Consider the following 7,514-nt stretch of genomic DNA (forward strand, 5'->3'; position numbering starts at 1 on the left):
ACCAGCTTCCAGGTGACCGAGAGGAAGCAGCAAGGATCCTGCGGTTCCAGTGGCTTCCATCTGCTACCTTCCAAGGGAGGGGAGGGACAAACTTCCATCCACCCCAAACAACCAGAATGTGCAGGGCCCTGAATGCCAGGACAGGAATTTAATCTAATTCAACTTCAGCAATGGGCTGAGGGACAGCTTCATGCCAGGCACAGGGAAAAACTCTTTACACACAGGATTGCCTTTGCTTTCATTCAATCCCCACAACAACATGTGTGGTAGGTGTTATTATTCCCATTGTGCAGATGGAGAGACTGAGGCCAGTGGAAGGCCTATGGATGTGTAGGGGCTGCTGTGGGAAGGCAGCTTGGAGTGCCGGAGATGGTGGGTACAGCCAGCAGGAGCTGTGTCCCCAACCCACGATGTGACCTTGATCAGATTTCCTCCCTGTTCTGGGTCTCATGCCCCTCCCTGGGTAAATGAGGAGGGTGGACTGGTGACCTTCTCAGGGCTACAGCCACAAGGAAGTGAGTGGGCCAGCTGGAAGGGATGGTCCTCATTCTGGGATTCTGCTTGCTGAAAGCCTGATCCAAGGAAAGGAGCATCCCACCTCAGTACCTGGGGCTGGCTTCACCATTCACAGTTGCTTCTCCAAGTAACTCCACTGAAAGAAAGTAGTTGAGTGGTTGCCAGGGCCTGGGATGGAGAATGAGGAGGGACTATGAATGGGGCTTCTTTGGGGTGTGATAAAATGTCCTAAAGTTAGATTATGGTGACAGTGTACAACTCTGTAAATATACTAAAAACTATTGGATTGTACACTTTAAACAGGGAATGTTATGGTATGATAATTATATCTCAATAAAGCCGTTTAAGAGAGAAAGGAGGAAGGAAGGAGGGAGGACAGGAGAGAGAGAGACCTACACAGAGGTCAGGCCAAGCGCGATGGCTCACGCCTGTAATCTCAGCAGTTTGGGAGGCAGAGCAGGGAGGATCACTTGAGGCCAGAAGTTTGAGACCAGCCTGGGCAACATGGCAAGACCCCATTTCTACAAAAACATTTAAAAATTAGCTGGGTATGGAGTGCATACCTATGGTCCCAGCTACTTAGAAGGCCTGAGGCGTGGGGCCAAGTGGAGTGGCTCACGCCTGTAATCCCGGCACTTTGGGAGGATGAGGCAGGTGGATCATTTGAGGTCAGGAGTTCGAGACCAGCCTGGCCAACACGGTGAAACCCTGTCTCTACTAAAAATACAAAAATTAGCCGGGCATGGTGGCATAAGCTTGTAAACCCAGCTACTTGGGAGGCTGAGGCGGAGAATCACCTGGGTTGTAGTGGGTCGAGATTGTGATTGTGCCACTGCACTCTAGCCTAGGTGACAGCAAGACTCCGTCTCAAAAAAAAAAAAGAAGAAGATTGAGGCCAGAGAATCACTTGAGCCCAGGAGTTCAAGGCTGCAGTGAGCTATGATCACACCACTGCACTACAGCCTAGGTGACAGAGCGAGACCCCATCTCTTTTTTTTGAGACACAGTCTCACTGTCACCCAGGCTGGAGTGCAGTGGCGCGATCTCGGCTCACTGCAGGCTCCACCCCCTAGGGTTCACGCCATTCTCCTGCCTCATCCTCCCGAGTAGCTGGGACTGCAGGTGACTGCCACCTCGCCCGGCTAATTTTTTGTATTTTTAGTAGAGCTGGGGTTTCACTGTGTTAGCCAGGATGGTCTCGATCTCCTGACCTCGTGATCCGCCTGCCTCGGCCTCCCAAAGTGCTGGGATTACAGGCGTGAGCCACCGCGCCCAGCCCCTCATCTCTTAAAAAAAAAAAAAAAAAGAGGTCAGGCCAGAGCTGCCTTTGGGATTTGCCTTCTGGGAATAGGGCCCTCAGCACCCAGCCCCTCTGCAATCATCCCCCTCTAAGCAGCCTCACTCCAGAGCCCAGGAAAGGTGTGTGTGAAGACACCCAGTGGCAGGCGGTGGCCCCAGCTGCTGATCGAATGTGATGGGGCTCTGGCCTCTGGTGCTTGCCCTCCTCAGATGGGGCTCTGGCCTCTGGTGCTTGCCCTCCTCAGAGAGGAAAGAGCCGTGAATGAAAGGGCAGGTGTGTGTGGACCTGAAGGAATGTGGGGAGGGTGGCAAGAAAATGGCTAGAGGCGGAGCGGGAGAGACCCCATGAGTCAGGGTGAGACGAGGTGTTGCTCAGACAGGGAGGAACTGGAAACAAAGCCTGGACTGGAAACACCGAAACACAGGGCTGGCCAGGGTGCTCTCAGTTGCCTGGAAACATCTTAACACTCCAGAAAGTGTGAGTAAGGAATACCTGCTGCCCCGAGGGGCTCCCCCCAACTGGTCCAGCCATGTCTGCTTGGCAATCGTGGGGCACAGACAGATGCAGCTGCCCAAGAGGCAACCCCAGCCTAGACCTAATGCTGAGCCGGGGGCACAAGTGCAAGGGATCCATCACGAGGGCTAAACTGGCCAATAAGGGGCAGGAGCTCATTCCACTTGTACTGTTTGGGTAACTTGCTGTTGAAAAAGGAGAACCTGGCCGGGCACAGTGGCTCACACCTTTAATCCCAACACTTTGGGAGACTGAAGCTAGTGGATCACCTGAGGTCAGGAGTTTGAGACCAGCCTGCTCAACATGGCGAATCTCTACTGAAAATACAAAAATTGGTTGGGCGTAGTGGTGCATGCCTGTGATCCCAGCTACTTGGGAGGATGAGGCAGGAGAATCGCTTGAACTCGGGACGCGGAGGCTGCAGTGAGCCGAGATTGCGCCACTGCACTCCAGCCTGGACAACAAAGCAAGGCCTTGTCTCAAAATAAAATAAATAAATAAATAAATAAATAAATAAATAAATACGAGAACCCAGAGGATCTTGGAGGCACAGTGTCCCTGTCTAAATCTCCAGATAACCCAGAAAGCACGCACTGCCCCCATGCCACTTCACCCCCCCCCCACGCCTCCGTGTCTTATGCTGTTTATGCCCACCTCCTGGGGCAAATGGCACTGGATGCCCCTGTCTTAAGTGAACAAATGGAGACTCTAACCACCTTCTGAGAATCCCAGCCCTGGGGTCAAACTTGCATGCCTGCCGAGTATCTGCATGACAATAATTAGGATTTCCTATGCTCTGAAGCAAACCTCCCACCTGGCATCCTGCGTGTGTCCAGCAACTCCCTGCACCCGGGCACCACTCACGCAGGTGGGCTTGGCATCCTCACAGCCTCTGCAGCACGTGCCTTCAGAGGGAAGAGACCCGGGGACTCTGGAGACTCAAGGCATCTCCAGAGTCACAGCCTGAAGACAGAACCCCATGCTCTCCTGGACATAAAAGCCATGCGGTCCCTGGTAGACAGGTAGGCAGAGGTGAAGGGATCTACCCTGGCACTGGGTAGGGGCTGTGCAGTCACTCCTGCTTATTCTTCCTGTACATCCCGTTACTGTCCCCATGCTATAGATTTGACTGGGGCAGGCTGGCTGCAGAGTCCAAATCTTGAACCATTGCACCACACCGCCTCTCAAGGGCACAGTCAATGGGGTCCTTGTCATTGTGGGTCATTCCTCAGCATGCATTCAGGGCTCTTCACCATCTGCCTGCAGCCGCCCTGCCCAGCCTTCTCTCCCACTGACCCCGCAAGTCACCCTCTTTCTGGTCCTTGAGTTTTCCATATGCTCTGCCCACACCCCCACATCTCCACCTGCAGCCGTTTACCTGTGAGGCCCAATGGAAGCATCACCTCCTCCATGGGGACTCCTGATACCACCTAGTCAGAAGTCCCCCAGGACCACCTCCCCTTCCCTTAGCTCACCTAGCACTGGATTCACAACTGTGAGGGACTGTCAGTCTCCTACATTAGATTGGAGGTCCCTGATTCAGACTCCCATGCTGTGTGACTTAGGGTAAGGCACTTAACCTCTCTGAGCCTCAGTTTCCTCATTAACAGGTAATATTTACTGAGCACGTACTATGTGCCAGGTACTATGTGCTAAGTACTCTACATGCACTATCCCATTTAATCCTTACAGCACCTATGAGGCAGGTACTCTAATTATCCCATGTTACAGATGAAGAAACTGTCACTATCATTAGGACTACCATCATTATCATTACTGTCATTCTTTTTTTTTTTTTTTGGAGACAGATGCTCTGTCACCCAGGCTGGAGTGCAGTGGTGCGATCTCAGCTCATGCAACCTCTGCCTCCCAGGTTCAAGCAATTCTCGTGTCTCAGCGTCCCAAGTAGCTGGGACTACAGGCATGCACCAACACACCCAATTGTTTGTATTTTAGTAGAGGTGGGGTTTCACCATGTTGCCCAGGCTGATCTTGAACTCCTGAGCTCAAGCAATCCACGAACCTCGGCCTCCCAAAGTGCTAGGATTACAGGTGTGAGCCACCATGCCTGGCCTATTATTGCCATTCTTTTTTTTTTTTTTTTTTTTTTTGAGACAGAGTCTCGCTCTGTCCCCCAGGCTGGAGTGCAATGGCATGATCTCGGCTCACTGCGAGCTCCACCTCCTGGGTTCATGCCATTCTCCTGCCTCAGCCTCCCAAATAGTTGTGACTCCAGGCGCCCGCCACCACGCCCGGCTAATTTTTTGTATTTTTAGTAGAGACGGGGTTTCACTGTGTTAGCCAGGATGGTCTCGATCTCCTGATCTTGTGATTCCCCCACCTCAGCCTCCCAAAGTGCTGGGATTACAAGCATGAGCCACCGCGCCCGGCCTTTTATTATTGCCATTCTTTTGTCTGCTACAAAACCTAGTGCACAGCAGGCACTCAAACTCAGCAAAATTCAAGTATGGCTGGAACTGGAACCAGCCTCAGATAGGAAGGAGTTTCAGAAACAGAGTTCTGCACATGCTCTAGAACACGCAGGCCTGGCCCTGTCCTGGCTGGGGTGATACCATCTTTGGAGGCTGATGCTGGCAGTCTGTTGTGGCTGGGGACTTGGGGTGGTCTCCTTTTGCTTCTCACAGCAGCCCTGTCTCTACCCACAGAAACAGACTCTGCCCAAACAAGTCCTGCAATGCACAGAGCCTGGTGGCAAACAAGCCACCTGGATAAATAGTGCCCAAGGCTGTGGGGGTCCTGGGAGGCTGACTGGAGGCAGAATTGTGCTCATTTGTAACCGGAGTAGCTGCAGGTTGCTTCTGTTAGCTCAAAGCCACAGGTACATCTCTGTGCTTACAGATCCAAACCGCACCCCACCACTACCACGTGTTTTCTAGGATCCCCTCCAAGCATTTTCCAAAGCCCCAGGGGCTGCTTACAAGACTCTCTGCCCATCACCCCCAACCTGGCTGAGCTGGAACCACATCAGCACCTGGCCTGACTCTTCTACCAGGATGCCCTCCAAGACCAACACTGATGCCTGAGTCACCCTCACCAGGGAGACTGAGGGTGCCCCCACATGGCTGCTGCACCTGATGTTGAAAACAGAGGCTCCAAAAACGTAAGTGAAGTGGGTATTCCTGCTAAACACTCCACTCGGGAACTGGGAGAAGGGGAGCAAATGTCTGTGTACCCCCTCAACTCTACCCAGCCATGGCTTGTCCCACGGCCAAGTTGCCTGGGTCCGTGGGATCACCAAGTTCTTCTGACTCACTACACACACCCCCAAACACCCCCAGACTCCTTTCCTGCCACTCCCCCACCTCAGGCACACATGCAGTGCTTGGTGCCTCGGTTAAGTCTGTGCCCTGTGGCGAGTGCTGCCCGGATACCCCGGGGTCCATTCGAGGATGAACTCGGCTGGGTCACCCCTGCTACAAACAGGCTTTTACATTCTTGAACTTCACCTGGGGTGAGGGTCTTCAGGAGTCCTGTCCCTTTTCCTCCTGAGGCCTCCTTGGTCCTAATGTTAGTGAGTGGCCATCCACGTACCCACAGGAAGGATGTGGTCAAATCCTCTTACCAGCGGCTCTGAACCATTTGACCTGCTACCTGAGCTGCTGGGGAGAGGAAAAGGGAGGGTGCTCCCACTTCTAATAGTTCATCAAGTTCTCACAACACCCCTATTCACAGGTGAGAAAACCGAGGCCCGAAAAGTGTCAACCCAAATCACGACACTCCTTGCCCCAAACCCAGAAGCCTGAGGAAGTAGGGAAGTGTAGTGGGATCTGTCTTTCCATGTGTCTTCAGGATCCTGGGGCCTGCCCCTCCTGGCTTCCTCTTGAGGAAGGCCTAGAAGACCCGCCTTTGGTCGCAGGACAGAAGCTGGGCCAAGAGGCAAGGGTTTTGGCCGCCACAGGGGAAACTCTGGCCTCAGAGCTGCCGAAGTGACTCACGGGCCCCGATGGGAAGCAGCTGACGTTCCTTGTCTGCGCCTTACAAAACCACACGGGCTGCTAGTGACAGCCGGCTGCTCTGAGTGGCGGAGGAATGTTGTTGCCAGACAGGTTCCTGAGGCATCTGCTGAGCTGTGCTCCAGAAACCAGCCCTGGGCAGCTGCCACACAAGGCAGCCTCCACCCCTCCCCACAACCAGGAGTCGTGGAGGGCACCCCCACCAACCTCAACAGAACCCTCCCCTCAGGGATCCGTGGAAGTCAGCCACTGTCACAAGGACAGCCACCCCTTCCAGGCAGGAGCTCATGGGAAACCACGACAAGGGAATCCATCCCTCCCCACCCCCAGCAAGACTTGAAGCCAGGGAGGTTGGAAGGGTCTCCCTGTGACCAAATCTGTGGCCATTGCAACCGACCTTGAACCGTAATACTAAGAATGTTAACGATAATAATCACAGCTAACCCTTCACACTCACTACATGCCGGGCACCATGGCATGGAGCACTTTTTCTGAATTATCACATGCATTCATTTCCTGGGGCTGCCGTAGCAAACTGCCACAAACTGCATGGCTTAAAACAACAAAAACATATTTTCTCGGCCAGACGCGGTGGCTCACGCCTGTAATCCCAGCACTTTGGGAGGCTGAGGCGGGCAGATAACCTGAGGTCAGGAGTTTGAGAGCAGCCTGGTCAACATGGCGAAACCCTGTCTCTACTAAAAATACAAAAATTAGCCGGGCATGGAGCCTGTAGTCCCAGCTACTCAGGAGGCTGAGGCAGAAGAATCGTTTGAACCCGGGAGGTAGAGGTTGCAATAAGCTGAGATCGCACCATTGCACTCCGGCCTGGGTGACAGAGACAGACTCTCTCTCAACAGAAAAAAAAAAAAAAAAAAAAGAGAAGAAAGGAAAAAGAAAAAGGACTGTATTCTCTTACAGCTCTAGAGGCCAGAAATCCAAACTCATGGTGTCGGCAGGGCCACACTCCTCCTGAAGGCCTAGGAGAGAATCCTTCTTTTCCTCTTCCAGCTTCTGCTGGAGGTGGGCGATCTTCAGTGCACCTCAGCTTATGGGCGTGTCACACCAGTCTCTTTCCACCTAAACATGGTGTTTTCTCTGTTTATCTATGTCTCTGTGTCCAAATCTCCTTCTTCTTAGAAGGACACCAGTCATATTGGACTTAAGGCCTATGCTAATCCAGTATGACCTCTGCATACCTCTGCAAAGGC

At 53.0% G+C, this 7,514-nt stretch overlaps 1 long non-coding RNA gene across 1 annotated transcript; it reads left to right on the top strand.

Annotated features, from left to right (window-relative positions):
* Positions 1-6,759, top strand: LOC100937889 (uncharacterized). The gene is made up of 4 exons (XR_008514900.1): positions 1-266; positions 3,132-3,351; positions 5,227-5,450; positions 6,023-6,759. It is a non-coding gene; the product is annotated as an uncharacterized LOC100937889 (long non-coding RNA).
* Positions 6,760-7,514: the final 755 nt, after the last annotated feature.

Source organism: Pongo abelii, chromosome 18 (assembly GCF_028885655.2).
Source record: "Pongo abelii isolate AG06213 chromosome 18, NHGRI_mPonAbe1-v2.0_pri, whole genome shotgun sequence".
Classification (NCBI taxonomy): domain Eukaryota; kingdom Metazoa; phylum Chordata; class Mammalia; order Primates; family Hominidae; genus Pongo; species Pongo abelii.